Raw genomic sequence first — 22,947 nt, 5'->3', positions numbered from 1 at the left:
TGATCTCTGCTTCAGTTTCTCAATGTGTGGAAGATCATTTCTTGACGGATGTGGTCCATATAAATTGGCCTGTACCACTATGCCATTAACTCTGTGTGATGTACCCTTTCCAGTGAGGGTTTCCTCAAGTCTATCAATATTATCCCATGCAAGATTGGTGAAGACATGAGGCTTGATGGAGGCTGGAAGTACAACTCTTTGGTTAGAGGCTGTTGCTAGTTTTTGGAGACACAGAGCAATGTTGTTCTCTTCAAGCTGGGAGTAAGACACCCCATGCCCCAGCTTGTTCAGTGTTTGTATGAGCTCAGTATTACCCGTCAGTGTTTTTACAGCATACGTGAGTAGAATGTGCTTTGGTGTTTTATGTTGACCACCTGTGACAGCGTATATTATGTCCTGACTAAATGATTGAACCAACGCAGTGATCTTCTGTGTTTGAGTTTTTGTGTCAGGATTTCCAGTGAGCAGTCCAACGAGAAGCTGTTCTAGTTGATCCGGTAAAGTGATATAACCACTATCTTTCACATCAGATGGATGGAATGGCCAGGGGGTCACAGTCATATCCTGTTTAATTATCGATCTGATATGTGATGTCTGATCTATGATCTTGTTGACATTGGTTGACTTGGCTTTCCAAACGTTGAGTTCCCTCAGCAGATTTTGATTTTCCAAGACAACATCCCTTCTAGAAACAGTTTGAGGAACCATCAGCAATTTAGCTTTGTCATCTGGAAATATATCGACAGAATTTCCCAGCTCATTTTCAAGCGTCCTTCGAATGTTCTTCTTTGTTGAATTCCGCAGGCTTGTAACTCCACCAGATATCATGAATGATGTGATCTTTGTGACCTGTACAACTGTTTTGTTGGGTATGGTATCAGTTCTGATATACACAAAAAGGTCTTTATAGGCTTCCCTTTCAATCCTTTTATACTCTTCATCACCATCTGTTCCTGCATCGTTATCTTGGTTCTTGGGCTCCTTTTTTTCAGCAGAGTCCACAGAATTGTCCTAGACTGGTCTGGTTCTGATTGGGCAAAAAACCAGGGACTAGTTCGCACAAGTAGGTTTTGGACAAAATTCGACATAACTTTGTTTTGTGTACTCCTTATAGCATGAACGATGATAGTGGGCCTCTGCAGCAACTACATCTCTGCTTGTTACTGCAAGAATCTTTTCATCTCTTTTTTGGATGGCAAATTCTCTCAGTGTTTGGTCAGCATTTAATGTTACATCTTGTGTGATTTTTTCCCTTGACTTGAAGCCCTTTACAAACTTATCTTTATTACAAAAAATGCAGACTGGATGATATACTCTTGCTCCATCTGAAGATCTCTTACTTGGTCTTTTTGGTAAGCTATTCTCTCCAGCTTCATCTGTAATCTTTTCTGTGGCTTTCCTTTTCAGAGTCTCTAATTCTCTTTTCATTGTGAAGAGGCTCCGACATTTTCTGTGATAGTGGATTATTGGGACTTGTTCTCCAAGGTCTTTAGCAACATCTGTAATAGGGGCATAGTTTCTCACTTTGGCTGCGTCAAGCAATGTTTTCCAGGATTCATAGTCTTTAAGACCAAAGATTTCATCATCTTCTTTTGATGTTTCATGGTGTATGATACACACTTAAGATTCTGTGTACTGGCTGTCCATTCTGAATCCAGATCTAAATCTCTTCTACTCAGTTCTATTGTATAGTATCCCACCATCACAGTAACTAAAAAGAAAATCACAAGGGTGCTAATGTAAACATTACAGGTTACTGAACAATTGTGTTGAAAAAAAGAAAGAAAAGTTTGTTACTTGAAAAAATTATGGATTGGGTTTAAGTAATGACTTAAACTCATGCCACAGGGATAAAAGAAAGCATACAGTTTAGGCGGAAATTGTGAAAAAAATGTGTGTTATTTCTGGTTTAAAGAAGTCATGTGGCCTCTGTGTTTGTCAGACAGATTCAGTACTGGGTTTAAATGAAAGCCTAAAAGGTCCCCTTTCCGGCGATACCAAGCACCATATTATAGAATATTGACAATATCCCTAGCATAAGCCTAAACCAAATATACACCAGATTTCAAAAACTGAATTTATTTTAAGGGGGTTAGTAACTTCATAAGCTGAACAAAGTGATTTCGCTACCACCCCTGCACTGCTATCGTGATTTTTCTAATACTAGAGGTATATACCTTGCCAAAAATCACTATGAGCCTTTGCCCCCCCAGATGATACCGATGGACCAAATTTGGGGCTCTGGCTCATGGACAAATAGACGATTGGCTGATACTGGCCCAGTCTCAAGAGCTTGTGCTTCGACATCGAGATAGTTCCCCACTCATCTTCTCTCTATGGGGCTGAGTTGCAACGCCAAGAAGAGCGTTTACTCTCCTCCCCAGAGGGTAACGTGCTTGTGGGGTAAATGGGACTCTGTCATCACCATCGGGGGCACAACTGTCCCTCGCTTGTGTTAAGACCATTTTAAACACCCTAAAGCAACATCTGGTTAGGTCAGGACATTACATAGGTCTCATGGCAGCTGCTTCCACAGTGATTCCTCTGGGCCTATTGCACATGAGACCACTTCAGTTGTGGCTCAAAATCGCTATACAATCCCCAAGGGCAAATAAAGGCAAGAGCACGAGCTAAGTGCTTCGTGTCCTTTCTAAAAATCCATGTTTATGTTGTCACGTGCTGAATGCTTTGTGAACTTTCTAAAATCCAAGTTTATAGAAAGGTTTACGCGCTGTGGCTTCGTTCCCTTTCTACGTGGTTCAGACCCCGGATCCTCACTTTGGGTCCCACATTAGGTGTGTCTTGCCGTCGCAAAATGCTAACAACAGACGCCTTCCTGTCGGGCTGGGTAGCGGTCTTAAGTGGTCGTCCAGCCCAAGGTATCTGGGGAGACATCATCTCGATTGGCAAATCAATTGCCTCAAGTTGATGGAATATGTATTTCTGACCCTGAAATGTGGGAGCGGATTGAAACGCGACAGCTGCTTATAATACTGAAGGAGTTAATACAGTTGGTACTCAAACAGAATAAAACTTTTAAAATACTTTTTTTAAATACTAAAATTGCGGGTGTGTATTTGCTGCCTTTTACCGCTAAGAGGCGCTACAATCACAGACTTTGAAAAGTGTCAGTTTATTCTCTCTATTGCGTAATCTTCGCCGCGCTGCGGCTCAATGAGAGCGATTGAAAACTAGTAGCAGATTAATTAAAGTGAAACATTATTAAACAAATTCATAAATCACAATATTGAAATTACTGAAATTAAATTGAATAAATAATGAAAACATTTCAACATAAAACATTGCAATAAAAAAATGTTAGGCAACATCAATGAGGCTTTGCAAGAGCATAAGACGTATATTAGAGCTTAGATCGGGCCCAAAAAATCAAGCCCGACCCTACCCAAGCCCGTGCACGTTGTGTCCGAGCCCGGGCCGGCCTGACACATTGGCTGCGTTCGAAACCGCATACGTCCCTACTATCAGGGATTTAGTGGAGGCTAAACGCACGTAAACGCCGTTTGCACACCTCCCAAAATTCAGAAATAGCGTTTACCCACCTCAAGTGCTTTATCCACCTCTAAATTGCATTTATCTACCTCTAAATAGCCTATAGTTCCCAAGCCATTTTGAATTAAGCTTATGTCGTTTTAGTTTCATATTGTTCATTATTAGTTCCATGGGTTGTTAAACCTAAGACGAAGTCTTTCATATTGCGCTGCATTACTGTCAGTAGCACAGTACTTTCCATTAATTTCGAAAAAACGTTTATCGCAAAAAAGTTTTTACGCTCACATGAGGTGGTTTTTCAGGCAATTCGAAAAAGGAATATTTCGCAAAACTGCAATGGAAACAGTTTTTGCGCATTTACAGTCACCTGACTTAGAAGACGCAGTGTGTTTGGGGTCCATGTACGCAAATAATAATAATTATCATCATTATTATAACATTTATTAAGCTACATATTTAGAAGACACTTTCATCCAAAAAAGGAACAAAGCAATTCGTCAAATGTCATTCATAATACGGGTTAGACAATAATAATACAGGGTTAAGATTATCACAAATAAACACAAGATTTTGACGCATATCCAAGGGTTTGTGGGGAGTGTGGAGCGTGCACTATATGGCACGGAGGCGCGGGTGCGAACAGTTGCATCCTATCAACAGTGGAAACAACTTAAAATACTCTATTATTTCTGGTCAAACAGAAAATAATACATTATTCGCAACTACTTTTATTTGTGTAAACTCACAATAACAAGAAAACGTTGTGCTTTTGTAAAATAAAATAAAACAATCAGGCGCGCTTTCATGATCTCCATGAACTGGAGCGCGAGAACTGAAACAAAATAGCCTATAGCCTATGAAATATCACTTTAAAACGAACAAATTCGAATCGAAAGCTAATACCTTCTGATTATGTAATCTGTATGAAAGGTGCATTTCTCTCTAAAGGCGCATCCGCTTAACAGCGGAGATGGAAATATGTTTTTAGCCAACACTGATTTAGAAAACAATAGTTTATTAATAAACAATAAAAATGCCTCGTTATTTCTTCATACACATTTATTATCATTAGCCTATAACTCACCTATAAATCACCTTTCTGTAGGCTGTGGTTCCAGACATATATGGCTCTTCTCATTCAGCACTGCGGGAAAAATATAATTTCCAGTTTCTAATTTTGTCTTAGAAAAATTAGTAAAATCAACAAAAAAAAATCCATATTAATTTGTGAATATTTAAAATGTTTAATAAAGTGGCAAAAAGTCAAACAAAAATTTGTCATTATTTATTGGATATCTGAATATAATCTGTTAAACTTATGTTTTTAGAACTACTGTATATTATGTAACTGAGGCAGCTGTAATGATGCAATGTATTTTGTGTTCAAATGGAACATTTCTGTTTTTTGTTTTTTTTTGCAAAATCTGTTAATGTCGGCAGTGTAACGGCCAGAGACAGAGGAGACAATAGCAAGTAAAACTGGTTCTTTATTGAACACTTAGAGGACCAGACTCAGTCACTGAAGGAAGATCACAGGAACGGGAGCCGTCGAGCAGGCAGATCAACAGGATAGGCTACTCCAGAGAATACAAGTAGGAACAGTACGGTTGCGTTGGCAGCGCAGGCTTGCGTGGGCAACTCGAACATGCAGGTCAGATGGGTGAAGTGATGATCCCAGTGAAGACGAGGTGAGAACAAGAACACAGTGACGGCGGATTTCCCAGACGAAGACACGGAACTAGAAACACGGGAAGCCGAGGAGGAACAGGAACAAACAGGGAAACATCCACAAAACAACGATCTGACAAACACAAGACGCATGAGGTGAGTATAAATCGGCACAGGAAAAGGAGTAGAAAAAGAGGAGGTTGCGCACGTGTTCTGGATAAGAGTGAGTAATAAAGAAACATGTACCCGTTCAACTGCCTGGCCTGGCTTCGTATTGATATCTAGAACACAACAGAAACTACAGTGCAACTTATATTGTCTTTCTTCTGTTAATTACAGAAACTGAGTTGTCTTTAAATTAAAATATGTGGCACCAGATTCATCCTTCTGTCGTTAATCTGCACCTGCTACATTAGCAATTGGAAAAAACTGTAATCGACAACTAGTTTGATAATCGATTAGTCGGTTTGAGTAATTTTTAAGACAAAATAAAAAAAAAAATTTATTCCAGCTTGTTAAATGTGAATATGGTCTAGTGTCTTCTCTCCTCTGTGACAGTAAACTGAATATCTTTGAGTTGTGGACAAAACAAGACATTTGAGGACGTCATCCTGGGCTTTTGGGAAACACTGATCCACATTTTTCTGACATATTATAGACCAAACAACTAATCAATTAATCGAGAAAATATTCAACAGATTAATCGACTATGAAAACAATACCAAATCCCTAATCATTATGTACAAGTGCATTGCATTGGAAGCCCTGGATATAAGCCTCCCTCTCTATCTCTCTTAAATATTTTTGTTCTCTCTGTTTTGTCATTTAGTAAACTTTATAGATTTCAACCAGTGATACCCTTGGTAGTACCATCAAATGATAGCCTATAGCGATGTCATCAGGATACACATACACCGGTAGGCAGTGGCCCACCTTACCGGGTGATCTCTCTCGAGACTGGCCTCTGGATTTGGTTGAACAGTCACTTCCGTGCCCTGAAGCGGCGAACCGGCAGGGAATAACCGAACTGACCGTTCTACGACCCTCCTCGGAGGATCGCATGGGGACGCTGACACCTCGGTGCCCTGAACGGAGAACCGTCAGGGAACAACCGAACTGGCAGCGCTGCGACCCTCCTCAGAGGGTATCATACATCACTATTATACACGTGCTTCACGACGCAATCACGCAATTCCCACCGCGTCTTGACGCAGCTCGAGTTCCCTTGAAAGGGAACTCCGTTGTTTGTTTATTCAGAATGGAAAGGATCCAAATGAAGAAACATAATAAAAAAACATGAACAAGAATGAACTTTGGACCTACTACTCTAATATAATTCAACAAGGTTTTAGAATATAGAATTTTTTTTTTAACAAAATTGCGTCCACAGTTGCTGGTTTCAGAGCGGTCCTCTTCTGCTCTATCGTTCGGCCAGCTTCGCTGAACACCCGCTCGCTGCTGTCATAAGCGAGTCACAATGTCACTGCCCACGACTTGTTAAAAAAGGTTCCATACCTCCGACTTTCCTCCAAACTTGTTTAACGTTAATTCTCCTGTTTTTATTTTTTTCTTTATATCTTCAAGCTCCATGTTGCACTTGAGCTACAATATACTGCACAACAGCATGTGTGATGCGTGCGAGTGGAAGAGACACTGCGCATGACACGAGATGTGCTTGATCAAGGGGTCGGCCCGCCCCGGCCTGAGGATAGTGGTGGGAAATATAGGCCTCGGACAGAGAATCTAAGCTCTAACGTATATTAACAGCATTCAGACTGTAGCTCCGTGGTCAACGCAACAACATGAGCTTCGCTGAGCTTCACGCGATCTGAGATCGAATCTCATTGTAGCTGTAGTTAACCGATGTTGGCCGACAGCATTTATGTTTTACTGTTCTTGATGCTTAAATAGGTAACTGTTTATTAAAGTCAAGCGTTTGGTTTAATTATCAATGGCACATTACAACATAAATTTGCTACATTCCAGAAGAGCCGCTGCACAGAGGACAAAACTGATGAAGGAAGATTATTAGCCGATTGCACCAGAAAATGAAGATGATGAAGCTGGTATTTAATCTGCTAAATTATTGTTTTGTGAATCGTTCACGAAATTGAGATGACTGACAGTGATACCCGGCCAAGAATTTTTTCAAAACAGATCCATACATTGAACAAATCAGAGAAAGTCTGTTATTTTGTGTAGCCAAGTCAACAAAATCACTAACAAAACTACTATTGCTTTCAATATAAAAACCAATAAAAATGTAAAAGAACACTCAAATGAATTAAGTTTGAAACCCCATCGCACATTTCAAGGTTTAAATAAAGTGTCAGCAGTTTATTTATTTAAAACAGGGTTGCATCGAGTTTAAAATTTATTTCCTTTGCGATGCAAAATAATAGGCTAAACACAGAATCTTATTCTTGCTACATTTTAAATTTGTATTGCCAAAGAAATTGCAGCTAAATGAAACAATTAAACTAGTACAAAACGAAAATAGTTCAAAGCAACATAAATTAAGAACAGGCGTTTTTCTTTGCCTCTCTCGCGCTGGATCTCTTTTTAACAAGTGTATTTTGTCTCCCTCACTGCGCGTGCCGAGTCTCTCGAAATGAAACATTTCGGGGTAAAAAGACATCATACAGCTGATAATAGGCTACTGTGTCGCTGTGTGTCATCACAAATCACGGAAATAAAAACTAACAAATTATTTAGCCTTTGTTGGTTCAAAGACACACAGCATGCCTAGTTGAATTCACCTTACAATAAAACGATGGTGATAGCGAATTAAAGCACTCACATGATAGCTAAACATGTTTGAGTAGATCCTCTGTACCTCTCGGTTTTTGTATGGATTACATAATCAGATAGCATTTATTAAATATTTAGACATTTAAAAGCTTTAGACATAGCCGATTTCTTATCGTGACTGAGCTGAGGCAAGTGGCTTCCGGTTCATTTTTGTGACGCGCAGTTCCCGGAGACAGAGACGACAGACAAACCTTTATCGTTAGCCTAATGTAAGGACGTAATATCATATAATACGTTTGTAAGGGGTCAGACAGGTCAATTTAGCTCAAAAGAATTGTTAATTAATTTATAGGGAATCTTTAAAAATCACTTATACAGCCGAGCAAATGACTCGTCCAGCGTTCATTTGAACGGGCCGTAGTTATAAGCTCTGCAGCAGATATAAATTTTCAAAAATAGTGAAAACACTATTTATTAGCAAGGCAACTTAGATCAGCAGTTTAAGACATTATATTCGTAAGCACATAACACAAGAACAATTATCTTTAAAATACAAACAAGACTTAATTGATTATTCTAACACATAAAACTAATATCTAACACAATCACACACACACACACACACATTCATACAAGTTGTTAAAAGGAAGAGTGACTAAAGAATGAGTTTTAAGAGTGAGGTGATAAAATCTAAATTTTCTATGCACTTATAAAACATGACCTGAACGAACCATCAATCCTTAATTTAACCCTTCTATCGTTTCTTAGGCGGATTATTACATTTCAATGCACCAGTTCAGTTAAGAGTCTGGAGGCTACTTGCTTGTCTTTGCATTCCTTTGGGATTAATTTTGTCGGTGTAAAAGGGGGTTTTCCGGGTTGATTGGCTGGCAGTCTCCTCGTGCCTGGATAGATGTCTTGGGCGGCCAATCACGCGGTGTGTTGGCGGATGGAAAGTCTTTGAAGTTGGAAGCTGGCTTTGCAGTCGAATCGTTTAAACGAAACTTTGCAGCAAAACTTAACTTAGAACCGAGACTCTCAACGGAAAAGAAAAGAAAACTAAGAAAAGAAAGAAAAGTGAGACGAGTAGTTAGATGGCTTAAATTAAGCTGTTTAAACCATTTTCTTCTGATCTCGATTAGGGTTCTTTTGTCCGCTCGTCTACATGGTTACTTGTCTGTCTGGTGTGAATCTTCTCTTCCGTTAAAAAACTGTATTCTTCTCCTAATCTTTGTTCGGTCCTAAGATTTTAAACTCAAAATGTTGGTCCATCCTCCTGGATGAGTTCTAACCAATTAGACACGGTCTTTATTTGAGAGGTGGTATTTCCTTCACATCTCATCGTAAATCATGCATACGGTGTGCATTTTAGGACATCCTCATACCTCAGACATATAAAGACAAGGCATCACGCCTCAGACTAAAAGGCTTCAGTCATTGGACAGAACGGCATCGAGCCTCAGACCGAAAGGCTTCAGGTCTCAGGTCTCGTACAATTAGGCATCAGACAAAACAGCCTCAGACGAAACGGCCTCGGACAAAAAGGTATCAGACTAAAAAGGCATCGGGCAAAACGTCCTCCTCAGGTGGAGTTTTGAGGTTCGCATTGCCCTGCCCCATGTGACGTCACATGTACGCGGTTCAGATCAGATACAACAACAGCTGATGGAGGAGGTAAGCCGTCATCATATATTTATTTGCTTTAATCAAATGTTACACTAACTACGTTGTATATAGAAGAGAACATGCATGTCGCAAATTTTATTTGCACGTTTAAAAAGTTAGTTGGCATATTTCAACTAGATATAGCTTGTATGTTGACAAACTCAGTGTTCACGATCGTGAAGTTGAAGCGTTCTTTTATATGTGAATTTGGTTTGATAAGCAGTTACAAATTCCAATACTCATTGGCCAGTAGGTGGTATTTCATTAGCTTCTGCAAATGTGGATGGAATGGAAATGCCTCTTGTTTCAAGGACTGTGGTGAATTTCTCGACCATCATGAGATAAGCTGCGAGAGACCCGTCAGGTGATGAGGGAAGTTCGTATCATGAAGAATAGCCTCAGATATTGTTCGGAATGCTTCGTTTGCCACCAACAAAGGCTCATCTTCACCACAAACAAGCTGTTATGCATACTGCAGAGTAGATACATCATCTACTTTACAGAGAATATCAGCAAATCCTGCAAGTAGATACAAATTCATTTTTCAAGTTACTACTGCTTTTCTTGACCATTTTAATTTAGAATGATATGCATACCTTCGGTGGGGAAATAAAGAGAAGGTCTGGTTTCCCAAATGGACCTGGAACATTCCGTTGCTTGCGAATGTCATGTGTTCCACAGTCTTTGCTCTAGGTTCAGCTCTCGCTTAAGAAGGGAAAGGTGTGTGTATTGCAGGCAATTTCTGTAGGTTAAGTAGCATGTATGGTTTATTTTTTTCATAAAATATAAGCAGATACATGAGGGCTGACAACAAGTTTTAACTTACATGTGATTGTCCAAATCAAGCATGCCAGACTGCATCATGGCCTAAAAAAATTTTTTTTAAATCATAAAGGCATATTAATTACAGAAATGATTTAATTACCATCAATAACCATTTGCCATAATTCCTGTTCATAGACTGAAAGTTCACCTCAAATGTCACCTGCCATTTTTTGATCCATGTTTTCTTCAGCATACTGTTGAAGCATTCAGCTCGCTGATAAAACAAAATATTAAATGGCAATATTCTTGTTACAAAAAAAATATATTTTATCTGCATTTTTGCTCCCTTACCTGATTATGTACTGATTTTCCACATTTTCCGTCCTTGATCACTAGACTCCCGGAAGTGAAATGCCACTTGCATCTGTCCGACAAGAAGATTTTCCTTTCCTCTGTCTGCTCTTATGAATCGTGGACAACCTATAGTAAATTAAAGTAATTGTCACCGGGTGAAAGAACCAGCTATTCTAAAAAAATCCCTCATTGGTCCCAATTCTGGCGGTGCTTAATCAATAACCATAACGAGCGGCAGCTGAGGTGAATCAGCTGCGCTTCATCGAAGCACGCGCTCAGGACAAGGGAGCATAAAAGGGAAGTGTTTGAGCAGTGAGAGGGTGGACTGGTGGGCCGAAGGCGCTGAGGTCATTTCCTGTTTGTGCTCCCGTAGAGTCGCTAGGTGTGATTGAGTCCGGTCGCAGGAATTGTTTGGCTGCGGTTGGCGCTGAGTTCAAGCGTCGGTTACAGAAAACGCCTTCGATGAGGAAACAAGTTAAAAATGGAAATTGGGAAAAACGAGAAAAGAGTAAAAATCGGGAAAGCAAATGAGAAAAAAAAGATGTGGCAGGTAAGCACAGCTGTATTGTGAATGGACCAGAGTGGGGAGATTCTGAAATAGGGGATGTTGATGATAGTATGGAAATAAGGATAAGGGAGAAAAGAGTAAGTAATTTTGAGGAAATTAGAGCAAAGAAAACCAGGCCAAATCGAAGTCTTGAAAGAGGAGTGGAGGAAAATGATCAAGACTTAAAATTTAAAATTATATTGAGATTTGGAGATGAGAAGGGAATATCACCAATGAGTCCAGTGAAATTGACAAGTATTTTACGAAACCAGATTGGAGACATACATATGGCAAAGGTGTTGAAAGATGGAAATCTACTGATTGTTTGTAGAAATGAAGAGCAGAGAGGGAGAGCTGGAAGAATTAAGTAAATAGGACAAGTTAAAGTAATAAATACAAGTCGTGTGGAAAGGGAAAGTAAGTGGAGTAAAGGAGTGATTTGGGGAGTCCCGGCGGGAGTCTCAATGGAAAAAATTAAAGCAAACTTAAAAGGAGGAATTCTGAAAGGTGCTAGAAGGATACAAATAAATAAAGGGCGGGTGAGGAGAGACAGTGAATATGTAGTACTTGATTTTGAAGAGGAAGTTTTACCCCAAAAAGTGATGCTTGGATTCTTGAGCTATAATGTTAGAGAATACATTCCAAAACCAATGAGGTACAACTGTCAAAGATTTGGACATACAGCAACAGTTTGTAAAGGTAGAAGGAGATGTGCCAGATGTGGGGAATATCACGAATATGGGCAGTGTAACCAGGAACAACCTAAATGTTGTAACTGTGGGGGGAATCACAGTGTGGCCTATGGGGGATGTGAAGTGATGAAAAAGGAAAGGGAAATACAACAGGTAAGAACACAGAACAGGATTTTATATGCAGAAGCAGTGAGGATGGTAAATCCAAGGGAAGACAGAAATGAAGAAAATAGAGTGGAGAATCAAATCTCAAAAGAGGTGGAACAGGAGAATAAAGAAAAAGTATTGGTGGATTTAAAAAAGCTAGTTATTTTCATAGCAGGGGTAATTAATGCCACAATGGAGATTAAATCAAAAACGGAAAGAATACAAATAATTGTGAAAGCAGCAATTCACAATTTAAATATCCATGGATTGACATGGGAGGAAGTAAGGAATGAGCTCAGTGCCCAGGCAAGCCAGGACCAACCAGGGATTGGATAACACTAATAATGTTCCTATTGATGAAATGGAATGCTAGAAGTTTGCTGGCAAATGGACAAGAGTTTAAAAAATATGTAGAAGAGCAAACCAAGTGTTATTTGTATTCAGGAGACATGGTTGAGACCAAATATAGATTTTAGACTGGGTGGATATGATTGTGTTAGGTGTGATAGGAAAGAAGGTGTAGGGGGTGGGTGTGTAACATTTATTAGGGAAGATATTGCATTTAGAGAAATAGGAGTAGGAAATGAGCTAGAGTATATAAGTATAGAGATCTTGACCAAGGAGGGAGAGCTCATAATTATTCATTTTTATAATCCTTGTAAAAGTAGAGTTAATGCAAGTTGAAGGAATGGATGGGAATAAGAAAGTGATTTGTGGAGATTTTAATGCACATAATACATTATGGGGAGGAACAAAAACAGACGTAAATGGTGGAATCATCAAACAAATGTTAGAGGAAAAGGAAATGGTTTGTTTAAATGATGGGGAAAAGACCAGATTGGATGTTTATACAGGGAATATGTCAGTATTGGATTTAACTTTGGTGTCAAATAATTTAGCAGGGATATGTGAGTGGGATGTCAAATATGAGACATCAGTAGGGAGTGATCATTATCCAGTTTTTTGTGGAATATTACTACAGGAAAATAAACAACAAGAGAAAAGAATAGGGAAGTGGATATTTGATCGAGCTAATTGGGAAAAATGTAGGTTTATTTGTGAGAGTGAGATGGACAAGATAGATTTAACTGAGGATATTGAAGAGACTAATATAAAAATTATAACAGTAATGCTTGAAGCGGCTAAGGAGACAATTCCTAAAAGCAATGGGCAGATTAAAAGGAAAGTGGTCCCTTAGTGGACAGAAGAATGCAGAGCAGTAATTAAAGAAAGAAATAAAGCTTTAAGAATTTTAAGAAGAACGCATAGTGTTCAGAATTTAATTAAATATAAGCAAAAGCAAGCAAAAGTAAGGAAAATTATAAAGAATGCTAAAAGGCAGAGTTGGCAGAAATTTTGTAACAAGATAGGTAGAACAACTCCTCTGGGAGAGGTGTGGGACATGATTAAAAGCATGAGAGGAATTAGAAGAGAGTGGAAATATCCTGTTATGAAGGTGGGAGAAAAGACAGCAATAATGGACGAAGAAAAGGCAGGCATGATAGTAAAAGCACTTGTTGAAATTCATAGCTCAAATAATCTGACTGAGGAGGGAAAGAGAGGAAGAGAAGTAACAAAATTAGAGTATACTGGAAAGATTGAGAGGTGGAAGGAAACTAATAGTACAAGAGATGCGTTGTTCACTATGGAAGAAATGAAGAGAGCGATAATAAGAGCTGGAATAACATCACCTGGAAAGGATGAAATCTGCTACATAATGTTAAAACATTTAGGGGTTTTGGCATCTATAAAACGGTTAGGCTTTTATAATGAAGTTTGGGTAAAAGGAAAGTTACCTATTGGATAGAAAGAGTCAGTGATTATTCCTATTAGGAAACCTGGGAAGGATCCGACAAATCCAAAGAATTACCGGCCAATAGCATTAACTTCACATATAGGAAAGATTATGGAAAGAATGATTACAGAGAGAATATCATTCTATTTGGAAAGTAGAGGAATTCTATCACCTCACCAAAGTGGATTCAGAAGAGGCAGAGGAACTATGGACCCTATTATATGTTTGGAAACCGAGGTTAGAAAAGCTCAGGTTAATAAGGAATTAGTTATGGCAGTCTTCTTCGATGTCGAAAAAGCTTACGATATGGTTTGGAAAGAGGGGATAATAATCAAACTGGATAAGATAGGAATAACAGGTAGAATTTATAATTGGATTAAGGATTTTTTATATGAGAGATTCATTCAAGTTAGAATTGGGAAAGTGTTATCAGGAAGACATAAGGTAGAAAATGGTACACCCCAGGGCAGCATTATAAGCCCGATTCTCTTTTTAATAATGATAAATGATGTATTTTCTCAAGTTCGTGGAGACATCGGGCGTTCATTGTTTGCTGATGACGGGGCATTATGGAAACGGGGAAGGAATATTAATCATATTACAGGAAAAATACAAGAGGCAATAGAAGTAGTGGAAAAATGGGCAAACACATGGGGTTTCAGATTCTCAGTAGATAAAACAAAAGCAATAATGTTCACTCGGAAAAGAGGCAGTGATATTGAAATAAAGATGTATGGACAAAATAAAGTTAAAGTTTTTAAGTTTCTGGGGGTGTGGTTTGATGCAAGATTAACATGGAAGGAACATATAGAAGGATAGAGACTAAGTGTAAAAAGATTGTAAATGTGATGAGATGTCTAAGAGGATCTGAATGGGGAGCAAGTAGAGATTCAATGAAAAATATTTATATAGCATTGGTCAGATCAGTTTTAGATTATGGTAGTATAGTTTATGACTCAGCAGCAAAAACATTGTTGAAGAAGTTGGATGTAATACAGGTTCAAGCGTTGAGACTTTGTTGTGGGGCTTGTAAAACGACACCTGTGTCGGCCCTTCAAGTAGAAGTGGGGGAAATGCCATTATCAATCAGGCGAAAGCAGTTAAGGATAAACTACTGGGTAAATCTGCAAGGGCAGAAGAGCGTCATCCAACAGTAAAGGTACTCTTACCGTGCTGGGAAAAGGAAAAGTCTAAACGGAAGATATTTGCATGGAACTGTGACAGAGAAATATAGAAATATATTTCTACAGTACCATTATCAATAACCCCACCTTGGTTGTTCCCTACAGTATTCATAGATTTTGAAATGCTAGAAGCAATAAAAAACAGGAAACATTGTAGTTGTTGTAGAAGATAAACTACAGACAGTATATCAAGCATATGTCCCAGTATATACAGATGGATCAAAAGATCCTAATACAGGAAGAACAGGTTTTGCGTACAGTATTCCGACCTTAAACTATTCAGCTAATAGGAGAACATCAGATCATTTATCAGTATACACAGTAGAGATGATGGCAATAGTAACAGCACTACAGTGGATAGAAGAGACTCAAATAAAAAAGGTTATACTGTGTACAGATTCTTGTGCGGCTTTGGAATCACTAAAGTCATTCATGTCTCACAGTCGACAAGATATGGTGAATGAGATATATGAAATTCTGTACAGATTTAAGATTAAAAACATCATGATAATATTTATGTGGATACCGGCACATAAAGGGATAAAGGGTAACGAAGAGGTGGATAGATTAGCTAAAAATGCATTGGAGAAGGAGAAGATCATGAATATATCATTTAGTAAATATGAGGCAAAAGCAGTTATCAAAACATACATCACAAAAGAATGGCAACATATATGGGATACAGTAAATACAGGACGTCATCTATACAAAATACAGCGAGAAGTAGGAGTACTGAGGATTATTAAAAGAAGCACTAAAGAGGAAAATATTTTAACAAGAATAAGGGTGGGACATACGATGCTGAATAAAACATTAAAAATAATAAATAAACATCCAACAGGATTATGTGAGTATTGTGGGGAGGAGGAATCCATAGAACATGTTATTTGTGATTGTCAAAAGTATATAAATGAGAGAGAATTAATGAAAAATGAACTTAAAATGAAGCGAAGGGAAGAAGTAAAGCTTAAACATTTAATTACGTATGGATTAGAGAGCTTATTTTTATATCTTAAGAGAACAGAGCTGATTAAGAGAATATAGAGAAGTATTATGGTTTTATATTTTAGTTGTTTTATTTATTTTTAGACTCTGGTCCACACTCCAATACAGTAGGTGGCGATAATGCACCTTAATGTTGGTGCTACCTGCCATAAAACCGACAAAGAAGAAAGAAGTGAGAGGGTGGTGTATCTGGGCAAGTGTGTTGCTGCGTTCCAAACCGCATACTCAATGAGTAGGTACTTAATTTCAATAAGTACTTACTTAACGAGCACTAAAAGAGTAGGTACTTTATAGCCAAATCTCGTTAAGTATGAATGCGAACCGGACATCTGCCATGTTGAGGTTATCATGTGACCTACGACGCGTTATCACAAGTGCAACAACTTAAAAGATTTGATTATTAGATTTGAAGATTTAATTCATCTATCTGTAAATAGCTTGATATTGATTAAACTGCTCATTTTATGATCTTTTTAAAGAAACTGCTGCCCATTTATTTTGAGAATACATTTAGGTTTGATTTAAGTTCTCATATTTAACCCTACTTGACCCACCGTTTTATCCTTAACGACATTATTTATTTTTATTACGAAATCCCAAAATTGTCATCTCTTGAATATGTTGTTAATTTCTTTATTTTATATCCAAACATTTTCATCCACAAGCTAAAGTGGCTTACTGCTGTTTTCCTCTTTTTCTGTCGTTTCATCCCTCAGACCTATAAATAACAAAAAATGGAAATAAAAGAAAATATATATTAAGATATTCAACCTTTTTCCTGTGTATAAAATCTCATATAATGTATGCAAACCCATGATATATATATATATTATATATATACATATATATATATATACACCTTATAACATCAGTAACTCGACAGCTCTACAGAACGGTTTTACTCAGCGTCTGTAATGTCTGCACAAACACAAAGGAGACGTTGGCCAGCTGTGTTAAGATTCGCCTTTGGAGAAAACTGTTGATTTTATACGTATCATTAATATTAAAAATCAATATTACCCCAGAATGAATTGCATTGCTATCCCACCCCAAACCATACAATAATAACAACGACAAATACTTAATTATATTACTTTTTACTGAAAATGATATAATTCTATAAAACAAACAAAATGTAATGTATGTCATATGACATAGCCATGCATGAATACACTCTAGATGTGTATATTGTGAACATATCTACATTTTCATTCAAACAATTATTTAAAGCATTAATTAATTAAATAATGATATTTTATTTACTGACAACAATGATAAATATTAATAAATGAGTAAATGAATGAATGAAAGTCACCATCACACAATAAACAAATGCATATACCGGTACAAGTCAACGCAACACAAGAAACAAAGCTTTATTCAAACTACAGTCATGTATGTAGACTACAGGCGCTGAACCACATCTACTGCCATCTCAACACAGCGGTTCCCATTCTGCGGCTTTATTCTGATGAATCAGCGGACCGCCAGAGGTGAGCCGTGCCGGAGGTTGTTGCGTGATGTGTTGTGCTTCACAATCTGAGGCAATAAGGGCCGGTGGAGTGATGGAGGGACTCATAAGGGCCGGTGGAGAGATGGAGGGTCTCGTAAGGGCCGGTGGAGAGATGGAGGGTCTCGTCCATGGCACCATCTCCAGGATTGAGCTCTGTCATCCTCATCCTCAGTGCTCACACCAGTCTGCTGACATTTCAGATTCTACAAAAATGCACAAACATTATACAAAAGCAGTCATTTTAACAGCACAATGTCATTTGATTTCAGTATTATTTAGAAGACAAGAACGCTTTTTTTTCCACAAATGCCACCATCATCTTGCAGGTCCTGCTCCATCACAACAGCTGTGCAGCAAATTCACAGAAATCAAGAATCAGAAAGGTGCTGTAATAGCTCTGTTTGAAATTACAATAATACAAATAAACTACAACTTAATATTTAAATAGTTGTTGTTATTCATTTCTGTAGTATACTCACTCAAAGCCTTTGATGACAGCATCAGCTTCATGAGCCTCTCTCCACCGGATACACACACATCTGTTCTTCTGTCCCTCAAACACACATCTGTTCTTCTGTCCCTCAAACACACATCTGTTCTTCTGTCCCTCAAACACACATCTGTTCTTCTGTCCCTCAAACACACATCTGTTCATCTGTCCCTCAAACACACATCTGTTCATCTGTCCCTCAAACACACATCTGTTCATCTGTCCCTCAAACACACATCTGTTCTTCTGTCCCTCAAACACACATCTGTTCATCTGTCCCTCAAACACACATCTGTTCTTCTGTCCCTCAAACACACATCTGTTCATCTGTCCCTCAAACACACATCTGTTCATCTGTCCCTCAAACACACATCTGTTCATCTGTCCCTCAAACACACATCTGTTCTTCTGTCCCTCAAACACACATCTGTTCATCTGTCCCTGTAACATCCAGACAAGATTCACATAACCTCTGTGATTTATGAGCTCAACACTACATTTACATGTTGAGGTTGTTTAACAACATACATGTTCCTCAATTTATCAACAGTACTAATGGACAAATAAAATAGATAACTTATGTTTAGCTAATTTATAGATTTGTTCTACATAATAGCACACATACCACTCAGATGTATATTTCATGTTGTGATGTGCTCTTCTGCAATACTTATAAAAGATGTTCCTGTCAGATGTAAATAGACGTTTAAAATAAGCGTCTTTAAGCTGTTTATGGTTTATGTAAATCCACGTTAGAGACATAACTTACGTGTCCTTACTGGAGCTCCCCTGTCAGCTAGAGCTATACATAATAAAACGTGTTTTTACAGCAAAATCGCAACTATACTATACTGTCTAACTCCTTTACACCTTCAACAGTTAAAACGTTTCTATAGTAGTTTAACACATGCAATTTTAACACAAGGAACCGTGTTTACTCACATTTGAAACCCCCCGCGTCGCTGATCTCCGTGATGTTTTATAATGACGTATCCTCCCGCGTGGCCTCCTGGGATAGAAGAGTATCCATCGGTTGAGCACTCAAAAATGGGGCCGGAAGCAGTAAGCCATCCGGGAACTCCTCGCCTACTCTTTTATGAATACTGATGTTTCGAACGTACTGCTTCCTTCACGTACTGTTTTCGCCTACTATATAGTAGGAAAGTAGGCATATTGGAACGCACTTAAGTCCGAATCTCGCGATAATTAGTACGTCACCCAGGTAGTTCTCGCCTACTCTTTTGGATTCATACATACTTTTTCGCTCGCCTACTCTTTTTCCCATACTAAATAGTAGGGAAGTATGCGGTTTGGAACGCAGCATGTGTCTCCCGACAGCAGTATGTGTCTTGACAGTGGCGCAACAAGAGAAAGCTGAAGGTTGAATGTCTGATCGGTGTTCTATTGTGAAGTTTCCCCGAGACGTGCTCATTAAGTGAGTTTTCTGAAGCAACCATGAACAGCAGCACCACGAAGTAAGTGAGGAGATTATACAGCAGAAAAAGGAGAAGTGACTGGCCAAAGTGAGAGAGGAAACCATCGCAGGATTGGAATAACACACCGAGGAAAAGTTAAGTGCACCCTTCATTTGATTACCCTTTGAGAAAACCACATGTGAAGCTTGTCCATCACCAGTGCGTGACTAACCTGTGTTGCGGGCAGTGTGTGTTATCCTGTTGATAGAGCGAAACGTAGTAACTGGAACAGCTGGGAGGATCGCTGATGTGCTCACGTCAATCTTCTGAAAACACTATTCCTTGAGTCATTCACCCTACAGCGAGAAGAGAAACGGGTCGATTAATCACTGTAGAGATGAAGTGAGTTTGCAGTGTCTGAAAGAGTGAAATGCACACGTGTGAGGATTTATAAGAGTGATTTATGCACAAGTGTGGTGAGATCAAACGACTGTGTTTCCTCTAAAACTGTGATGAATGAAAATTGACGTCTGAATATGAAGATCCCTTCAAATTGATCTGTCTAAAGCTGTGTCCAGTTTTCCCTTTGTGCACGGTGTGGCGAGGAGCTCAATTCCACCCTGAGTACCACAATTCACGAGCACTATCGCTCGCGTCAACGAAAGCCCAGTCTCACGAACTCTCCAACAACGCCGTTCTGCTGTACCCGGAACGAGAGCGCAGGCGGGTAAAGTACCGCGATCCGGCCACACAAGCCGAGCCTGAGCACTGTCACTGTCTGTCCCTCGGAGAAGAGGAGAAATTGCTGTCCTTCCATCGGCTGTTCTACGGACACACACACAAGCCAAGCCTGAGCACTGTCACTGTCTGTCCCTCGGAGAAGAGGAGAAACTGCTGTCCTTCCATCGGCTGTTCTACGGACACACACAAGCCGAGCCTGAGCACTGTCACTGTCTGTCCCTCGGAGAAGAGGAGGAACTGTTGTCCTTCCATCGGCTGTTCTACGAACACACACACAAGCTGAGCCTGAGCGCTGTCACTGTCTGTCCCTCGGAGAAGAGAAACTGCTGTCCTTTCATCGGCTGTTCTACGAAAACACACACAAGCCGAGCCTGAGCACTGTCACTGTATGACCCTCGGAGAAGAGGAGAAGTTGCTGTCCTCCCATCGACTGTTCTACGAACATACACACCAGCCGAGTCTGAGCACTGTCATTTGCCTGTCTCACGAGCACATCTAAAGGGTCGAAGAGACGAAGAAAGCCACTGTCTCACCCACGAACCAGCGAGAAGAGAAACCCCCGAAGGACCACTTACCTGCACCCCCCGTTCCTCTTCCCACGCCGGGTCCCAGCCACGAACATTCGCATCACTGCTTTTATTATTTTAAAGTAATAAAATACTTACCTTTTAAAATTCACTTCTTGTTGTCTGCCTCTTGGTGTCCTCTGGTGTCTGCTCCTCCGGAGTGTGGTTATTGACCCTCTGCCCTAAACATCGGTTACATAATCATTTTAATATTGTGAACAAATATGAGAAGCTCTCTCCTATCATGACTATTTTAAAGGAGAACTCCGGTCAATTTTAACATTGAGCTCAATTTTTAGTAAATTTGGAGTGCTGTCAATACAGAGAACAACGACAAAAATCGGTGTTGCCTACACCGTGTTATCCTCTTTTTAAAATGTGCACCCTTGTGATGGCCCCGATGCAGCCACACATCAGTGAGCGGTGATGTTGCGCACGCACATACCTACAAACACCCATTACTCATATGTTCTTGTAATTTATCCTGCACATTCTTTAGTATTTTATTCTCTCAATAGTTTCTGTTTATATATTTATTTGGCAATAAGATTTAGACACTGTTTATTTCTCATTAAGATATTTATTTGAGTTGCAGTACATCTCTGACTGGTTGAAGTGCACACAATCTAGTTGGTGTTGTGCAGTACACACATTTATTAATATTGCTTTCTTTGAGTCCAAGTTACCGCTGTGTTGCTGAGGAGTGGATGACTGGAGCTTTGGATGGTGATCGGCTGGTTCCGTTTGTGGTCCGCACGAATTAAGGGCCGGCATGCCGCTTCACCTGCTATTTTAGTTCTGCTTGCCGCTACCAACCAGCAGATTAACGGTGGGGGGGTTCTCGAATGGTTGTGTTGGTATTTTTCTTTCCTAATTGCTTGTTCTTTTTCCAAGATTGATTATTTGTGTTAGAATATGCACTTAATTATAGTGTAAATGTTTAACTAGCTCTGGGATTGATTTTGTCGTTGTATTAGTGAAGTTGTTGGTTTGTCTTCCCTTATGTGTTATTGTGGACTAGTCCATTTGTATAAATGTGTCCTTGATGTTTAGCTTGGCAGATCAGTTCAGTTTGTCTTTACATGTACTCAGTTGTTTGAGTTTAGTTTGTTCTGTTGATCTCTTCACTGATAAGAAGTGTATATATAGATTCGGCAGTCCCATCTCAATCCATTAACAGTTTAACAGCATCCCGACACCACCCCTTCCCCACACTTCTAGTCCTAACCACTTACATACAGGGGGGAGTACTCTGGTTTTGGGCCGAACTCCGAGCTCGGAGCCCTCCCCCGGACCAAATACGCAATAAACTTTACTCCCTCTTGACCACATCTAAAAAAGTAGGGTTATTATATTCGTACCTATAGCACGGCTGGACTCCTCTGACATCACGGACCCGTTTGTGCATTGCTCGGATTCCTTGACAAGGTGACCAGTGCCTCAGCTCACTCTAAATAAATATTATTTAAATCATTACCACTATATGTAGGTTCACAATCCTGCTATGGGAGAGGCTTTTTCCTGCAGATGTTAGTTTCAACAATTAATATGCACCTGAATCAACAAACCAAGGAAGGCTATTTGAGTTTTCATAGAAATTCCAGTTGACCAGTTGTCCAGTTCAAAAAACACTTTAAGACACATAAGAAAACCCTTGATAATACTATCAATGAGGATAAGACAGTTTGTTGCAGCTGACTGCAGGTGCTTTGAATCAGGGACACAAGGAACACTGCTTTAAGACATTAACAGCTTGGCGAATTTCATTATGGGGCCTTTCAAAACTCCTCCGTCTCAAACCAAGTGATTTAAGTAATCTTCTTAGATGCCTTTCACTGCAAGATAAAGAATACATTGCTTTAAACATTTTTCATTTGTATTGGGATTTATTGTATATTTAACATCAATAAATGTTATTATCAAAGCAGTACTGAGCACTGCAGTACGCTTAACCTTAACTAAGCATAAAGATTACCTGATTTTGTATCCAGAAGCACCAAGAAAAAGAGCACATTTCTCTTAGTTTGAAGCCACCGTCAAAAAGCAACTTTATCATTTCATCTACAAATAAGTTAAGGCACATTACGTACGTATTTCTTTCATTCTGAAGTAAGTTTCAACATTCATTCTGTATTTAAG

At 39.1% G+C, this 22,947-nt stretch overlaps 1 long non-coding RNA gene across 4 annotated transcripts; it reads right to left on the bottom strand.

The window, feature by feature from the left end:
• Nucleotides 1-1,866: 1,866 nt before the first annotated feature.
• LOC306985168 lies at nt 1,867-22,584 on the bottom strand. 4 transcript variants are annotated; one of them, XR_013794755.1, is made up of 8 exons: nt 22,170-22,584; nt 20,908-20,990; nt 19,734-19,857; nt 10,711-10,839; nt 10,568-10,633; nt 10,421-10,461; nt 10,191-10,336; nt 1,867-10,113 (listed from the first exon to the last, which is right to left on the bottom strand). It is a non-coding gene; the product is annotated as an uncharacterized lncRNA (long non-coding RNA). The 4 variants fall into 4 exon arrangements; XR_013794756.1 differs by having other exon boundaries at nt 20,908-22,578; XR_013794757.1 differs by lacking the exons at nt 20,908-20,990; nt 22,170-22,584 and having other exon boundaries at nt 19,734-20,653.
• Nucleotides 22,585-22,947: the final 363 nt, after the last annotated feature.

Source organism: Phoxinus phoxinus (assembly GCF_949152265.1).
Source record: "Phoxinus phoxinus genome assembly, chromosome: 17".
NCBI classification, from domain to species: domain Eukaryota; kingdom Metazoa; phylum Chordata; class Actinopteri; order Cypriniformes; family Leuciscidae; genus Phoxinus; species Phoxinus phoxinus.
This window is presented reverse-complemented; position numbering and strand designations above follow the sequence as displayed.